This window comes from Mesoplodon bidens (genome assembly GCF_964165515.1).
Source record: "Mesoplodon bidens genome assembly, chromosome: 20".
Classification (NCBI taxonomy): Eukaryota; Metazoa; Chordata; class Mammalia; order Artiodactyla; family Ziphiidae; genus Mesoplodon; species Mesoplodon bidens.
The window spans coordinates 27,178,111-27,197,005 of record NC_138181.1 but is presented as its reverse complement, the minus strand read 5'-3'; the positions used below and the strand labels follow the sequence as shown (position 1 = coordinate 27,197,005).

Sequence of the window (18,895 nt, the reverse complement as noted above, 5' to 3'; positions counted from 1 at the left end):
CCTCTCAAATGAATACTCGGGAAATGGGACTGCTCCCCAAGGTAAGAGAAACAGCAGACCGAAGGGCTGGCCGAACAGCCAGGGGAAATTAGCATGGCAACTTTAATTTACAGTATCTTAACTCAGCGACTGCCAACTTTGCCCCATTAATCGTTTCATTAAGGAAAAAAGGAAAAAACCTGATATGCTGAAGGCAATTAGAAGCTTAATTGATACTGAATCCTGTTCAAGTCGGGCACCCTAACTTGTGCTTTAGCAACCATGACTTCTCAGCAGATAAAGTCAGGAAATCAGACAGAATTTTTGGCCTCTAGAACAACAATTAAGATTTAAACAAAATAAGAAGACAATCTTTTCCCAAAGCTATCTCTTAATTTGGTCAACAGTTCTAATACTCAGGGAAATTTGAGGATTATGTAACAATCCGATAATTTTATCAAAACAAGTGAAAACTCTGATTCACGACTGAATTCAACCTACAGGTATTAAGAACCTGCTAGCAGACAGACTGTGCTAGGTACATGGAGTTAAAGACTATTTTAAAAGGCAAAGATCCCGGTACTGAGGCATTTACAAACCAGGGATAAAACGTAAAGAAAATGTCTTAAAGAAGCATTAAAAAGGTGATGTTGCACAAGCACTTTCTGTTTTAAGAAACATAATGTTACTAGCTTGCAGTTTACAACAAAGTATTAAACCAGGATTCTATTGCAAGCAATTAAAATATTTTTGCTTAATTCTACATATAGAATATTATGCAGTAATTAAAAAATAAGAGAGCACTCTATACACTGACATGTAAAGATGTCCAGATACATTAAGTGGAAAAACTAAACTGATCCCATTTATGTTTGCAAAAAGGGAGGGGAGATAAATTATATGCACAGTTCATGAATGTGCTTACAAATGAACCAAAAAAGTCTGGACAGATAAGAAGTAAACTGTTAATGGTGGTAACTTCTGAAGGACAGGCAGCTGGGAGAATGTTCACATTTTCACTTTTCTCTACTATTTGAATTTTTAGTATATATATATGTTATCTTTATCATTAATTCACTTCTTTGGTCATTTGATTCATTCATCACCCATTTAATGAGAGCCTACCACATGTCAGGAACAGTTCTACATAATGGGAATACAAAAGTGAACCAAACTACTAACAAATCCTCGTGGAAGATACATTTCCTGGTGAGAGACAAGGAAACAAAGAGTCTATCAGATGCTGATGATTAGTGCTAAGGAGAAAAATAAAGCAGAAAGAAATGGAGACCACAGTCAGAAACATGGAGGGAAAGGGAGGTCCCGAAAAAGGACAAGAGGTTCTCAACGTCAAAACTCCTGACATTTGGGGCAGATGAGTCTTGGCCGGGGGAGGGGGTGTGTAAGCCGGAGAGCTGTCCTAAGGCATCATTTAGTAGCATTCCTGGTCTCCACCCAACTAAAGGCCTGCAGACTCTCTTCCCCCCAACCCCAACTAAAAATGTCTCCAGACAGTACAAATGGCCCCTGAAGCTCGGTCATCTCCAGTAGAGAAGTACTAGTTAGAGGAGCCACAAGGAGAAAGACCGTGGTGGCCTGGCACAGTGGGTGAGGGGACAGTAATAAAGGAGATCCTTTGTTAGATAAGCTTTTCATTCTAAAGTTCTTCTAGAGTTTCAGAAAAATGACAGTTTCCCCTACTGTTAACATCTCACCTTACTATGGTACATTTCTCACAACTAATGAAATAATATAGATGCACTGTAATTCACGAAGTCCCAATGCCCTTTTCCCGTCCCAGGATACCAGCCAAGACAAGCACATTACATTCAGTCATCGTATTCTCTTAGGCTCCTCTGGACTGTAACAGTTTCTCTGACTTGTCTTGTTTTCAATAACCCTGACAGTTTTGAGAAGTACTGGTCAGGTATTTTGCAGAACGCCCCTCCACTGGAATTTGTCTGATGTTTTTCCGCATGATTAGACTGGGGCTATGCGTTGAGGGGAGGAAGAGCACGGGGTAAAGTGCCATTTTCATCACATCACATCGATGCTGATGCTGACCTGTTCACTGGGTTGAAGCAGCGCTTGTCGGGCTTCTCCACAGCGGGGCACCTGCTGCCCCCTTCCCCTACTGTGCCCTTTGGAAGGAAGTTGCTACGTGCAGTCCACACTTAGGGGTGGAGAGTTATGTTACATAAATCGTTTAGAGTTCTTCTGTAAGGGAGATTTGTCTATTCTCTCCTAATGTCTTTATCATTGGTTTTGATCAGTATGGCCTCATGGATGATGGGTGAAGGATGTCGGATGTTACTACAAATAAAACGAGAACAGGGGAGTGACATGCTCGAACCTAAAGTGAAAGGGCTGCTCTGGTACCAGGGTGGACAAGAGAAGGGAGGGCGGCCAGGGCAAAAGCTGGAGGGAGACCAGTTAGAAGGTACTGCAACAGCACGGGTGAGAGACTGTGGTGGCTCAGCCTCAATGGTCCTGGTGGGGGTGGGGAGAAGGGTGACATTGTGGATCTACTCCAGGACCAGCTGATGAACTGGAGGGCAGAGGCGGAAGGAGAGAAAGAGAGAAGCAACAAAGAAGATTCCAGAGGTCACGTGCTGAGCAAGAACTGAGCTGTCAGGTTCCAAGAGAGGGAAGCCTGCACTGAGGGAGGAACGGATTTTAGGGAGTGCGATCGAGGGTTCAGCTTCAGACATGTTAAGGTAAAAATGCCAAGTGATGACTGCAAGTGAGCAGCTAGAAGTGTGGGAAAGGTTCACCCTGGAGTGAGAAACTTGAGTTGTCAGAATATGGAAGACGCTACATTTAAAACCACACAACTAGGGGCTTCCCTGGTGGCGCAGTGGTTGAGAGTCCTCCTGCCGATGCAGGGGACACGGGTTCGTGCCCTGATCCGGGAAGATCCCACATGCTGCGGAGCGGCTGGGCCCGTGAGCCCTGGCCGCTGAGCCTGCACGTCCGGAGCCTGTGCTCCGCAACGGGAGAGGCCACAACAGTGAGAGGGCCGCGTACCACAAAAAAAAAAAAAAAAAAGTCACAAAACTAAGTGATCCCCCACGGAGAGAGCAGAGAGACAAGAAACAAAAACCAAGGACAGAGCCGTGCTGCTCCCCAAGATCTAGAAGACGGAAGACAAGAGGAACCAGCAAGGGAGACAGAGCAGCCACTGGGGCAGAAGCAAGAAACAGTGGTGTGACAACGACAATGGTAAGCCAACCAATCCTTCTGAACATTTGAAGCCTAACATGAGACCCTGAAAATGACCCATTAGTACTGGCTGGTGCCCTGGGCACGGCCTTCACCCCAGGGCGCAAGGAGAAGGCTCAACACGCCAAACCATTGCAGCTGTTCCCTCCCCACGGCATCTCTACGATCCCTCAACAGCACCTGCAGCCTCTTCCACCACCCACGTCCCTCTCACAGCTGGATTCCCAAACACCTGGCTCACCCTTCACAACTCACCCACCACGCACGGTTCTTCTCACGGGACACATCACAGCTGGAATAAACTTTTTCGACCACATTCATACCTGAGACCTCTTAAAACCCTGAATTTACTCTGCAAACTTGGCTAACAGAATGCCGTTGTAATTAAATTATTAAATGCAAGTCTTTTGATCAGGAAAAAAATCCACTTTCTAGGAGATCCTGTTAACCTTACAGTAATTTACCCGAGAACTGTGAACTCACGTTTCACCTTAAAATGCCAGAAAAATTATGGCTGTTACTCTATGCAAAACAAACAGTAAAGGAGGGGAAAAACACACACACACAAAAAAAATCCTAAAAAGATACTAATACCATTTCATCTAAAAAAGTACATTATTACCTAGTGCTCACACTTATGAAAATTAAACTCCAAAAACCATTTTAGCCAAAGGCTACACTTTGATATTTAGAAGGTGATCACACTACCTGAACTTACAGTAATCCAGGATTTCTTCTGTGCATTTTCCAAAGTGAAAACAAAGAATGTTTACTTAGTTCAGCCTTTAGGGAAAAGGGCCTCAGGTCCAAAGCTTAAATATCTTTAGTACAGATTTCTGAAACTCCATAAATAAGAGAGAAAGATCATTTTTCTGGTAGAAGTCAGATATTAATATGCTCATGTTTCTTCATTTACGAGACTTTCATGTAAAGTGTTCCAATCTGTGACCGCACAGGCTTCACACAACAGAACACAGCCCCGTGCTGAGAACACAGCTGCATAAGTTCAAACATTTAGATCTAAAGCTGAAGGTTCGGATGTTTCAAATGCTTGAGACAGGACGTTAGGTGGGACACCGCATTACACAATGCATACATTCTATTAAATGTATGTTTATTATTTAGAGTTGCAACTCTTACACACGCCATTAGTCATTCCAGCTCTCTACCCAAGAGGGAAACAGTATCAGACTCTCCATTCCATATATGATAATAAAAATACACAAAAATATTCAAGCATTTTGTGTCTCCCCTCATCATACTCCCATTTTGTATCCACATCAAATGAGGGCGTCACTAGAATTGAACTTATTACTGAAATTTAGAGCTTAAAGTTCGGTTTGAATAGCATCACATTTTAAAAGTACTTTCTAGAGATGTCTAAATCGTGAGGGAGATGACTGTTTTCAAAGAGAATTATCACAAAGTTGTTAAAAGACAATATGAAATGTAAATGGCTCCTGCTTTTTAGAAATGTTGTATATTAAATAAACGTTTAAAATCACTTAACAGGAGTCAAAAGAGAGTACTGTGTCTGTCTTAGAAAGCCTGCTTGTTACTCAGCTATAACCAATTCACAGCTTCCAGGTGACATTTACAACAGAAAAAAGCCCTGCATTTTTCTAATAAATTATAATAGCCATAGACAGTACTTTTAAAAGCTTTCATACTTAACACTGAAAAATTAATGGGTAGATCTTGTTTATTTCTGGGTACATACTAAATCTCTTTAAGCCATCTTAATACATTTTTTCAGTAAAAATGGGGGTGGGTGGCACTATGAACCCAGAATTGAACAGCAGGCTCAGGCTTGGTATATATCATTTAACTACTTCTGCTAACTCTGTATGTTGTTAGCTTTGATTGGAGCTGCAGTAAGTCTGATTACTCCAGCAATGACTTAATTTAAATACTGCCTTCGAATGATCAACAACTGATTCCAATTTAACTGAGAACAGTCTTCAAACTATTCATACTGACAGTACACACTGCAAATCCCTCTCCTCGGCACATAATTCTTTTCCAGAACCTAAAAGCTTCGGCATTTACATGATTTAATCAATTCGAAATAATTTTTTGGAAGTTTTCTTGCCCTTAAGTTAAACAGACTTCCTAATTTTTAAATAGCCTCCGTATAAACTCTAGTATGTAATTTACCTACTCAACGAACCTATAAAACTTGCCTGTGGGTAGTTTGAAGAGGACTGTTTCTAGTTGTTGCTTTATTGTGACATAAAAGACAAGACCAACGAACAAGGGCTGTGTGTACATCTCTGGCCAGACCAGGCATCCCTGTGCTAGTCTCTCTTTCAGCTCCAAAACATGACCGCTCTCCGTTATTACTCATCCCGCCAACCACCTTCTCCTCACCCACACTCCAGGGCAAACTTTGCCCACAGAGAAGCTCAATAAACAGACTGTTTACCCTCTTGTGATATAAGAGCATTTCACCTAACATTTTTCTCTGCAAACAGAAATCATGTAAATGATGTTCTGGCAGTCATTAACACTGGCCACTCTTCCACTCCCAAGTAGGACAGTTTTCATTATGGATCAAATTATGATGCTCCCTTTTGTATTTAGGTACAAACCTCGGCCTTTCACTAAATACGGGATCAGGAGAGAGAACGTTCCATGTATAGTAAGTACGTGGAAGTCGTGGTAGAGACTCCCCCCACTTCCTCTCCTTAAAATGTTCTCTTCCCCTCCTCTCTCTTCCTCCCACATCTCCGAGGAGATGCGACCCACCCAAGCTACAAATAAAGACACCCTTGATGCCATAAAACTCTGCCTCTCCTGCAGCTCTTCCTTAAATTGTCCCTCACACTCAAGTGCCCCGTCGCTGCCGCCGCTGCAGCTGCCTTCAGCAGTCCACAAATACACACAGGTTCCTTCCCACTGAAAATAACCTTCATTCAAACCTACACTTCCTTCAGGCTAACAGCCTATTTCTCTCTTTCTTATGTTTGCAAAGAGTTTGAAAAAAGTAGTTTCCCAGTGCTACCTTGACTTGCTTAGAACTCCCTCCACTAAAGACACTGTTTCTACCCTCAACTGTCCCACGCGACCTCAGATCCACCCAGGCAACAGAAGCAGCTTCTTCTGGTGTCAAAGGCTAATGTCAAAATTAATGCCCTTTTCTCAGTACTCATCCTCCCTGACAATCTCCCATTTGACACTACTCACCCTCCTCCCCTGTATGTGTCCTTCATACTGTCACAAACTGCCTAAAACAAAGAGGTGATCCATACAGAATGTGTAAAGGATGGACAACACTAGACTTTCCTGATTCTCTCCAATACCCTTTTATATGCTACACCAATTCTTTCACCTTCTAGTTTGTCACTACAACTTTCAACTCTTTGCACACACACACATATTGTTACCCTTAAAGACATCATCCCCTCTGCCCTTATCATAAAGGATCACCGCAGAAGCCTGCATTCCACCCTAACCTCCATCAAGTGCCATGGAACACCCCTCCGAGATACCTTCACACTTAAGTTATACAGTGTCTTCACCCACTTCCCACTGCAAAATAATAGCTATTCCACTGAAAATACAGAGTAATTTCCTACGTCCTTGAAGAGTTTCGCCACTTCCCAAATCACCAAGTTTGCAATCTAAGAAATCATAGCAGCTGGAAGTCATAAAACCTGTGATCTAGCCCAGGCTTTGTCACTAATCATCTGTGTGACTTCAAGGAAGTTAATTAATCCTTGGATTCCATTTCTTTATTTGAAAAACTAGAGACTGGACTAAAATCTTTACAGCTTCCTACCCCCCACAGATACACATTCTTTCCCCACCTCCTTTTTCTCTCTCTTTGTACACACACACACACACACACACTCCAGAAATGCAGGATTTCTATGACTTTTTATCTTAACTGTCAAACCTCCGTATCTTAAGTCATCTAGACTTGACATTTTTTTATTTCTCAATTTCTCAAAACTGTTCCTCTTCCATTTCTGCTGCTGCCACTTGGTTCATATCTGTATTTGTTCAGGCACAGCATGTGAACCGCCTTTTGGTATTCCTGCTTTCTTGCCCCCATACTATTTAGCCTACATACTGCAATGAAATTAGTCTCATTAAAACTTCTTTCTAATGTCACTCCATAGTTTGCAATATTCAGTGTTTCCCCTTATCCTTCGGATTAAGTACATCTTTCTTATCTTGTATTAAAGATCTGACGATCTGACCTCTACCTACTTTCCCAATTTAATCTCCCATACTCTGTTTCAAACCAAAAAGGTGTCCTTCCCACAGTCTTGAAACCACCAAGCTGTCCTGAGCCCATGACACCACCTAGTGGCGGAGGCTCTAAACTTGCAGCATAGCTGCCTTTCTTTTCGAAAAGACGCAAACGTGGCAATTTTATTTTTTCCTGCCCTTTACTCATCACACACAGTTTCGTTATTTCCACCTTTCTCTTCAACATTTCTTTCTTTCCTGTCTTCTTAACCTCCATAAAAGTTATCTTCTCTATCTTTATAAGCCAAGGTGAGCCCAGGTCACAGATTTTGTTTTCCCTACACAAAGAAAAAAAGGCAAGCCATAAGCCACGTGAAAGAAGGATTAAAGAAACACTGATGATAAACCAACCAACCCTTTTCCGAAAGATAACATGGTGTGCTCAGGTCTTTTTTCTCACCATTCATCAAACCACAAATCAAGTCACAACCAAGGGTTTCTACAACTTGCTTTACATGTATTTCCTCTCCGTCAATCACTGCCTCCTGATTCACTCTTCCCTCAGACCTCACCCTATCCTAATATCCACCTAGCTCACTGAGGTGCTATGATGAACTACCCTGACCCAGATGGATCTCTCTTACCACACTGGAGATAACTGTATTTTTTTTTTTTTTTTTGCGGTACACGGGCCCCTCACTGCTGTGGCCTCTCCCGTTGCGGAGCACAGGCTCCAGACGCGCAGGCTCAGCGGCCATGGCTCACGGGCCCAGCCGCTCCGCGGCATGTGGGATCTTCTCGGACCGGGGCACGAACCCGTGTCCCCTGCATCGGCAGGAGGACTCTCAACCACTGTGCCACCAGGGAAGCCCGGAGATAACTGTTTATTTGTCCTTCTCCCCTGCTGGACTGTAAGCTCCTTGAGAGCAGGAACCCTGCTTTGTTCACCACTGTTTATTGCATCTGGCCCAGTGTTTGGCACAGAGGAGATCCACAGTTGTTGGGTGCATGAATGGACAGATGGATGAGGATTAGCAATGGAGAATGGAAGGCAAGACTGAAGGGTGGGAGGGGGCGGGGGATAAGGAGGGATAACATGGGAAAACAATACATCCATCCTTGTAAACTTAACAGAAAATCCAAGTGCAACCACTAGGCCAGTAACAACACTGCCGATGGGTGCCCTGCAGAAGGCTCTAATTTCCAGCAGCTCAAAAAGAGGTCATCAACCACCTCAAAATGCTTCCAAAGTGGCTACAGGCGATGCCAGATCAGTGTCCCTACTGCAGAGCTTACTATGAAGTATTATGCTTGAATATTCTATGAAGAATTAAATAATTACCGATTTTCCTAAGTGGTCTATAAAAGACATTTAATTATAGATTTATCTCCCCATATATAATAAACCTTTGGAATTAAACAAGAATTTTGGCAATATATTTAAATCTGGGACTTAAGGAAAAGAAAGATCATTAAAAAAAAACTTTATTATGTGAAATATACAGATTCCTCATCTGATTGAATACAGTTTTTAAATAAAAAGTTCCTCCCAGACCTGAGGAGAGAAAAAAATGCAACTTTCTGATCTTGGTTAAATGAATTACCTGCATCGCTCATTTCAAAAACTCCTTACCAGTGCCTAAGGACAAACTAACACTTGCAAATTAAACAATTACGTGAGATAATAAGACACAGTTTGGCTTCATCAACTATATAATTTGGTCAAAAGAAAGCTTACCTATTGCAGTTTCCCACTCATAAAGATTAAACAGACACCTGGCCTTATGGCTTCCTGCTATTAAATCAGGTCCTTTAGGCCACAAATTAGGCCACGGAGACAACATTTAATGCAACAATAATGCATTAAATTTGATTTAGTTTACGGATTCTATGTAAAATCAGCAAAACTTGGGTGGAAAACAGGTGGCAGTAGACTTGTTAAGGGAGTTAAAATAATCTGTAACATCCCTTTCACTTCTAGCATTGAAAGAAATGAATACTTCGGAGGCAACTCGAGAGCTAAGTCTAAAGACATACACTATGAAGGCATGGGATCAGGGGGAGGAAAACAGTAGTAGTTTGCATATAATTTTTAGATTCCTCTTTTAGCACCTGACCATACATGGATTTAAATGGTCTACTAACATGGTGCAAACCCACTAGGTGTACTTCTAGTGACTAATTAAAAGACACAAATGAATAGATATGCAGGTGGCCTGAAAGATTTTATGAAGTCCTCTAAGAATTTCACTTTCTTTCTGAGTGACAAAGAATTTAGTTCATTTAAGATATTCATTTTTCAAGTAATGGGTACACAAATGTACACTTTATTCATCAAACCCTACTATGAACGTGTTAAATGCCATGTTTGACATAACTGAGTTATATTCATCATTGTTTTTAAAAATTATGTAATGTTTTAAGCACTTTAACACCCATCTTAAAGCTTAAGTATATAGTAAAGAAAGGGGGATAATAATTCCACTTGTGGAACCAGAGAGCTGTCCTAAAACACAAAGCCAAACATCAGAATTAACCTATATACCTGGAGAAACACACTTTATGAGTAACTGCAGTAACTCGATGTGTTGGATAACCACGACGCTAAGAGTAATATGAAAAAAAATCACCATCACCTAGTTTTAACACGTACAGCTCTCTTAAACTACTGAAACCTATCTCTGAATGTATGACGCTTCAAGAATCTGGTTTTGTGAAAGATATATAAATAACTGAAGATCATTTGCCTTTTAAATCTTTTCCGATTTCAGTCACTAAATAGGAGTTGCTTAACAAAAGCTATTTAATGAAATCATAGTTCAGACACATGAAGAAAAAAACCCTCTAACTGCACAGAAAATATTTATGAGTTTACTTTCCTAACGCATACAATTGCGTCCTTGTTTTCAAAGCCCCGCAATTCACATCAGTGGGAACAAAAAAATTCTTAGAGACAACAGAAAGTTAGCTTCCTAGAGGAAAGCTTAGAGAAAGAAAAAGCACTGAAGAACCAGAATCTCTTTTTTAAAAAAAAAAAAATCTTACAAGTTTCTTTAAAAAAAGATCTTACAAGTTTCTCTTCCAAAAAAGAAACAAACGGATAGCACAGTTGCAAATGTTTAGCCCCGATTTATATCAGTCTCACCTGTGCTTAACTACATTCAACCAGTTACAACTCAAACCTCAGGGCAGCACTCCTTCAGGGCACAAAACATCTAAGAGAACTCGATGACTCCATTTCAAAGATCCCATCCCTTAGCAGTTGGCCTCTCCTTTCATCGCAACTACGCTGTGAATATCTCACAAATCGCAAGAAATTAGCCGCGGAGCGAGATCAGATAAGTCTTTAACAGGCACGCGTGTTACCGGAGAGAAGAAAGTGGAACGCGCGTGTGAAGTTTCCGAGCTCCGGGTGAGGCGGAAGTTCTCGCCCAGAGGCCGCCGGGAACCCCGCTCCGCGGCTGCCGCTTTGATTTCCAGCAATGGCTCCGGGGCCAGAGCCAGTGCAGCCAGGGCCGCCGCCCGCTCGCAGCAGCAGTCGGGTCGGTAATTACCATTCGGGTCACGTCGCGCCTTATCCGCTCCCGCCCATCCGCCTCCCCCCACCCACCCGAATCCAGGGCCTGCCCTAAACTTTCCAAGTGGGCAGGCGCCTCGGCACCACCACCGTCCGGCGGGTCTCTTTCTTTCCATCCCGTCCCCAGAGCGCCGGGGGGCGCTCGGTCCTGGGCTGGACAGTGAGGGGCAAGCTCCCAACGAGCCGGAAGCCCACCACCCGGCAGCAGCAAGTTGCTCGTCCCGCGGGCACTTACGGCTTCGGCCCGGCCGCGCAATGGCACCGAACGCGCCGCTGCGCCCCTCGCCCACCGCCCTCAAACCCCAACTGGTTTCCTTCAAACTTACAGCAAAGTTAGCCCGAAGCGGCGGCGGCTGCAGCGCTCTCGGGGGCGCGCACCTCGCCGCCTCAGCGCGCCCCCGAGCGGGGTCCGGGTCGGCCCGGGGCCTCACAGGCTCCGCAGGGCCGCATGCTATCTGCGGCCCGCCCTCGCTTTCCTCGCGCCCCGCTCTGAGGCAGCGCCCCGCCACCCTCGAGCCCCACTCCAAGGCCGGCCGGTGCAGCCCCGGCGTCTCACGCACCCGGCGCCTCACGCACCCGGCGCGGGATATATCCCTCCGCTCGCAGCCACGCCCGCTCGCGCCGGCGCTCTTTTCTCCCGCGCAGAAACTCGACCCGACTTTCCCTGGCAGCCGGAATCCCAGTCCGCGGGGTCTGGGCTACGACGCCCAGCCAAGGGTCAGGGATCTCCCAGCAGCTACAGCAGCCAACTCCTTTCCAGGAGACCAGCGAGTGCCCAGGATGACCTAGCGACACCGCGAGGAACAGACTGGGGCTCGCTCTAGTGACGAGGTTAGTTATGGCCAGCACACAGATTTGTGCAGGTAATTAACAGGGAGTGCTTCCTACTAGGAAAGGGGGAACATTAACTTAGCTAAAAAAAAAAACTAAGGACTAAAGAAAAAGCTTCCCACGCCTCCTCCTTTAGATTCACGGGAACCTTCAGGGAATTCCTAAATCTGAATTTGAATGCCTTGGCTGTAGGTCTGCAATTGCTTGGTGGAATAAAATCTTTCAAAAGGTCTCAAAAGGAATGCAGTTAGATCGGAACCTACTTCCTTTTTCAATCTACACCACACTAAAATCCCGGGAAAGTGAAAACGCTTCCTTCGCGACCTCTTTGCGCAGAGCTGGTTAGACCCCGGAACCTCCCCAGCCGTGGTTACGAACCCCAACGCGGCCCTCCGCCGGCGGACACCCCCGACTCCCAGGTCTGCGGGACAAAAGGCAGCGGTGCCGTCTCGTGCGCTTTCCCACGCGGTAAGTACACCCCGCAGGCTGTGAACGCAGTCTAACGTGAAACTACAAGTTCCGCAGGGAGAAGGGAAAACCCCAGGCGTCCAGACGGCCCACTCGGGGAACTCCCCACACACACACCCGAGCGCGCAGTCCGGGCATCGCGGGGCTGTGAGCCGGTCCTCAGCGCGGGCAGAGCTCCAGGCGCCGGCTCAGCGCAGCCCGGAGTGCTCCCGGGCGCTGGGAAACAGCCCGGAGAAGAGGGCGGCCTTGACCTCGGAAAGTTTGTGCAGCTCGAATACGTTAACGCTGTGAGGACAAAGAGAGATGATTTCCCTGGAACCGGCGGAGGGTGCTGCTGGAAGAACTACGAGGCAAATGGGGGTGAGGGAGTCTAGGGTTAAGGAGAGAATTTCCCTATTTCAAAGTTAATGCAGTCTCCTCTTACGCCATCTCAAAGAAGGTGATGGGGGGGGGAATGTGTCTAGAAGGTCATGGCTGGGAAGGAAAAATAATGCCTGCAGAATGAGTGTGCTGATTCGTAGCACTAAGAGTATGTGGTGTATTCCCTGCGCGTTATTTAGAATACACAGAAATTCACACACCCAGCAAACATCATCATCCAAACGCTTGGCCACGGCAAAGCGCTCTTGGAGTTACAGGTCAGTTTCATACATGGAACACCTCGAAAGTAGGTTACCTGGTCTCCAAACTCAACTAGTTTGTGCCCCTTGCCGAATTCTAACTCTAAACAAAACACAATCACACATGAACGCCAACAGTTTGTTGGGGCGGGATGCGGGGGGCGGGGGAGGAGACGAAGAGTAAAAGGTAAAAAGACACCATCCCATAACGTAAAATCACAAGATTTTTAAAATGACACAAAAGAATTCCTGGAGAAAATTACCATTCACTAATAACTAATAACGCTTACTTGGACTAAAACATCTGTTTGGGAATCCCGGTTTGCCAGGTCCACTGAAAACCTAATTGCCTGAAAGAAGTTGCACTTCGTCGCCAGAGGAACAGCCGAGAGCCAGAGATGGAGATTTCAGAGTCCGGTGCTGCCACGTTTTTACTGATCCTTTAGCCCCAACGGAACGAAACAGAGGTGCCTTTTTGCTACCAGCTAATTACCCTTTACATGAACAAGAAATGTAGTACAAGCTCCACGTTTGTCCTCTTAATAGTCGATCCTCCCTAACCCAGTACCCAACGGGTCTAGAAAATGAGGGGGATGGGTTCCCGAAAACAAAAAAAAGCTTTCCGCCAGCACTGCCTCTGCATCCAGTCCACCCAAGCTGGTATTTGTATATTAGATATAGAATGGGCCGGAATGGGTGGTAAGTGAAGGCTAGGGTGACGGCGACGGACCTCACGTCCACGTCCCAAGAGCGCCCGGCAGGTCCAAGTTCGCGGTCCGTGCGGAACCCCGCAGGGAGCGCGCGCTTTGCCGGGTGCCCGGACTAGAGGGCGCTGCGCCACTGCAGATGACGCGGCACCCAATGCGCCCTCCCTGGGCACCATTTCTATAATAAGTTACATTTGAAATAATGCACAAACAGCATAGCTTTTCAAGTTCTTTTGAACAGTGCTTTGTAAGTATTTTATGAATGCCAAAACCTATGCATACTGATCTTTCATTCCCGAGTCAAGCACAGCCAGGGCGGGTGTGCAGCTCGCCGAGCGGAAAGCCGGTAGGATGCACACGCTTCCCTGTACTAGTCAAACACCCCACGCAATTTCATTAACGTTTAAACTTAAATACGGAAAGACTTGCACTCAAGAAAGAACTCACCCGTCCAGCCGAGTCCTCGGTGTTCTGCTTTAAAGTCCCGGCAGGTCCGTAATCGCCACGCGATTTGGATATTGGTTACAAGCCGTGTATGTAGTACCAACTTTGCTTCCCTCCGATCTTCAGCATGTCGCCAACGAGAGTGCGATCCGCCCGCGCCGCCCAGGTGGCCGCATCTCCGGAGGCTTCCGTCCTGGGGGAAACTTGAGCAGCAAAAGGAGGCGGAATGAGAGTGCGCGAGGGCTAGAGAGAGGGCCGGAGAGAAACCAAGTTTGTCAGGACTTGTCCGGGCAGCGAGCCGCCGAGTTTAGGAGTTGCGGCCGGGAGCTGCGGCGGATCACTGACTCTTTCCCCACTCCCTCCCGCCTGGAGGAGGTGGGGGAGGGGAGGTGACGTCAGCGCCCCGCCTTGCCCCCAGCCCCGCCGCCTGGACGGGATTCTCCCGCGGGGTCCGCCTCCTGGACAGTAGCGGCCGCGAGCTCGGAAGCTCGGCCGGCTCTCCTGCCGCAGCGGTCTCTGCGGCCGCTGCGGTCCCGACAGTGAAGCGTCTGCCCCTCTCCACCCCGCCGCGTCTCCCGGGCTCCGCCGAGCGCTGGCGTTCCTCGCACTCGGCGCCGGGGCGGCCCCGCGGCGCGCACCCCTCCGGCTGGCTTTCTCGCAAGCCCTCTCCGGCCGCGTTTCCCACGCCTCGAACTGCAGGTGATGCTCTTCCTCTTCTGCAGCTGAAATTCGTCGCGACGTGTCGCCTGCCGGGTTGTTGCAGGGCGGAAGCACGAACAGTCTCTGCGGACTAGCCTGGACGACTTGTACTTTGTAGCCCTCCAACTTTAGGATGTGATCTATTTTAAATACTTCTCGTGCTCTAGCGCTGTTTGCGGTCTTTGTGTTGAAAATCACGGAGCCATATTTTAATGTTCAAATCCTCTCCAAAAGCGCCTACGTTTTTAGACCGTACTCTGAAGCATACAAGGATCCAAGGGGTGGAGGGAGAGGTGGAGGAGGAGCCAGTTTCTAATGTTTCTTCAAGTCATCCATAGTGATGGGGGCCAGTACACAAATCAATCGTCTATTCGTGCTATAGACTAAGACAGATGCAAACGCTGTTGAAGTTGAATTTGTAAGTGAATACCTCCTTTCTACGTAAGCGTCCAGACTCCAGGAAAAAATCTGCTCTGGAATATATATATATTTTTAACGCCGCTAAAGTACCAAAATAAAATCTCCTCAACAGCGTGAAATTCCCAGGGAGCCATTTCTGTGAGTTGACACTGTCCCCAGAAGGTTAGCATTAAAATTCCCTGGAAAAGGGCAGGGGGCTGGGAGCAGGTTCTGTTAATACCTTTGCAGCCGTTGATGTAAATCTAGTGGTCAGTTTAGCTGGTTGTTATCCTTGGAAGGCAAAGAGCAAAACCCCTAGGACACAGGAAACATGGCAAGGAGTTAAACAGTTAAGAGAAAAGAAGATTGTGTTGGAGCATTGGATGTGCTTAGCCTTAAGGAAGTCATATAACTTCTCTAAATTTCAGTTTCCTCATCTGTCTCACCTTGTAAAAATGTGTGTGTATTTCCATTCAAAAATATTTATTTGCCAGGGAGGCAGTGCTCAAGCAGGCAACACTTTTCCCCAGCATCATATACAGTGTCGAGTAAGCACATAGGAGTTCATCAATAGTCGTTGTCTTACCCTCCCTGGTTCTTTGCAGTGTCTGTTTTCTCATCTATACAATTAGGAAGAGTTACAAGGAGGTTATCCCAAATAATTTTGTTATGGAAAGGAGAGGAGGGCACCCAGAAGGTGCCAGATTCCTGAGGAGGGAGGAGGAAATAAAAGGACAGACTGACTTGAAAGGCCAGCCTGTTAGTGCAGAGGACAGACCTCTCATGCTTCACTGTTTCATCTACACAGGCTCGCTCCTTTTATGTCAATAGTTGAAATTAGAAATTGACTGCAGATTGTAAGTTTTTCATAAATAATACACATAAGTTCCCCCAGATGCTGCCGTGCAAGTCAGTTTGGTTTGCTATACTCATCATTAGCGTTATCATAGGTAAGTCAAATTATTTCCAATAGAAAAAGAAAAAAATACAAACGAGAGGAACTTATATATAATAATTGATGGTATTAATAGAAATAGCTACTTTTTTAAAAAAAAAACAAAGTGAAAGGGCCAGAAAATTTTTAATAAAACCTCTAGACCTGCACCGTCCAATACCATAGGTAGCCACTAGCCACAAGTGGCTAAGTAAATTAAAAGCCAGTTCCTTGGTCTCACTAGCTACATTTGAAGTACTCAGTATCCACTTGTGACTAGTGGCTGCTATATTGTTCAGGACCAATGAAGAACATTTTTTTCATGACAGAGTTCTGTAGGACAATGCTGTTACAGACTTTGCTATTGTTTTTGGAAGGCTACATCAAGCATTATATTACAATTTCCATGCATCCAACACCGTGAGTCAATTCCAAAGTTAAAAACAAAAAAACCCCCAGAATCACAGAAGGATTCACTCATTTCACAAATATTTTTCAAGTACCAACAACAATATGCTACGTGAAACTATAAAGGACTCAAAATTTAATGAGTTAGGTGTGTTTGGTGATTAAGAAATATTAACATGGCTTAACATGGCCTTTTCGTTGTTTTCAATCATTGCTGAGTATGAAAATCAGGGGGAATCACTGAATTTAAAGCAGAAGAGAATTCTAAGACATTTTTAAGAATAGTCCTAGGACGAAATAATTCTAAGTAGGCTGACTGACTTCTGTCATCCCACCCTCTCTGTTCCTTTTAACTGCTTTCTCATCTCCTCCACCCCCTTTCCCCCTACACTTCCTGAAGATGAGGCACTGTTCAGCTGTCTCCACTTCTCCATACTTTGGAATTATTTTATCCTTTGCATTTAAATACAGCTCTCCTTTGGGATTGCTTGTACTCACCAAGGGAGCCATTAGAACAGACAACTAGTCAGTCTGGTAAGAATCAGTAGTGGTTAACTATGGGTATGAATATGTTCATTTCCCTGGTCCCTTCCAAGTGCATTGTAACAAGGGATTTCTTAAAGCTAAACCTTAATCATAAAATTTTATTCTAATGGTGAAATTCCAGATGCCAGTGCCAACCGGGAAAATACTTGGAGGCATTACGCGGAATGGCTAACTACTAAAAAAATAAATGAATAAAAAATAAAGTTTGCCTTCATTTCTGGGATACATACATAGTGGAAAAGGCTGGCTTGGACCTTCTGTCCCTACAAATAGAAGATCAACATCCCCATGTGGTTTGGAAACAGATTCTGCTGGATAAGTATCATGCTTGTGATGCTTTCCCAGCTCGGGGATTGAAGGATTCCACATCTACCTTTCTGAGCAGTAAGCGATGGATCATGCAGAAACTGTTGAATTTTTTTGGAAAAAAGGGTCTTTGCAGATGTAATTAAATTAAGAATCTCAAAATAAGATCATCCTGGATTATTCAGGTAGGCCCTAAATCCAACGACAAGCATACTTGTGAGAGTCATTCAGGTGAGAGACCCTCAGAGCTAAAAGGCTATAAGAAGGCAAAGGTAGAGATTGGAGTCATGCAGCCATAAGCCAAGGAATGCCTGTGCCACCAGAAATCAGAAGATACACAGAAGGATTCTTACTGAGGGCTTTCAGAAGGAGCACAGCTCTGCCAACACTTTGATTTGGGACTCCTGGCTTCCAGAACTGTGAGACAAAACATTCTTGTGGTTTCAAGCCACCCAGTGTGTGGTAATTTGTTACAGCAGCCCTAAGAAACTGATACAGTACATAAGAAGAGATACTTTCATTAGTTATTAGACAAACAAAAGTTAAAACCCCAATGTAATACCCGATACACAAACCATATTGGCAAAAATTAACATGTCCGATCATATGAGATGTGGTAAAGATATGGTTCAACAAGAACTCATACCATACTGGTAAGGCTGTAAATTGGTGCAACTACTTTGGAAAACAGGTATTACCTTGTGAAGATGAATCTATACGTATCCAGCAATTCTATAACTAGGTTTCACACACCCAAGAGGGACCTTGGGTATAAGAAAATTCACACCCACTTTGTTCATTGAAAACAAAACCTAGAAAACACACAAATGTCCAGCAAGAAGGGAATGAATAAATAAATTGCACCATCTTCACACTATAAATTTACACAGGACCAGTGAACGTACCATTGTTACATGTAACAACACGAATGATCCCACGCAGTGCAGCATGTGGGATCTTAGTTCCCCTACCAAGGATGGAACCTGTGCCCGCTGCAGTGGAAGTGTGGAGTCCTAAGCACTGGACCACTAGGGTATTCCTCTGAGTGATTTTTAGAAATATAGTTTGGAGTAAGAAATAGAAATTGCTGAAAGTTTGCTCAAAGTCCAGCAAAACTAAACAGTATGTTACTTATGGAAATATATATAAGATGTAGCATATTCATTTTTTAAAAAGGGATAGTGGTTACTTGGAGAGAGGAGGCTGGTGATGGGATAGGGAGATGTATGCCAGTACAAGAATATTTTGGTCCTGAGGTGGGGAATGGGTCCTTAGTTGGTTGTATTTGTTCGTGTTTATTAATTAAAAATATGTTACAAAAGTTCTTTTTTAATATATTACTATTAAAAGTATTTAATATCAAAACAAAACTAAAAGTAAAGAAGAATGCTATAATAATTAGGGCTACGCAGAGATCATCCATAACCTCAAGCTGTCAACGTGTCTGTTGAATATCCTTTTGACAGGTATCTGAAGAGATGGAGGGTAGCAAGAATGGATATAACCTCACACACAGAAATAGAAAGAAATAAAATAACCCTCTGCATATATGTTGAAG

General features: G+C 44.7%; 1 protein-coding gene across 4 annotated transcripts in view; it reads right to left on the bottom strand.

Annotated features, from left to right (window-relative positions):
- Nucleotides 1-14,364, bottom strand: part of FAT1 (FAT atypical cadherin 1) — a 123,409-nt gene extending 109,045 nt beyond the window's left edge. For 3 of the 4 annotated variants that reach the window (XM_081220834.1, XM_081220836.1, XM_081220837.1), the window contains exon 1: nt 14,049-14,364. The gene's annotated coding sequence lies outside the window, so the exon portion shown is untranslated. Of the gene's footprint in view, nt 1-11,301; nt 11,477-14,048 lie in introns of those variants that run through there. The other variant, XM_081220835.1, reaches the window with a different exon arrangement.
- Between the last annotated feature and the right edge of the window lie 4,531 nt (nt 14,365-18,895).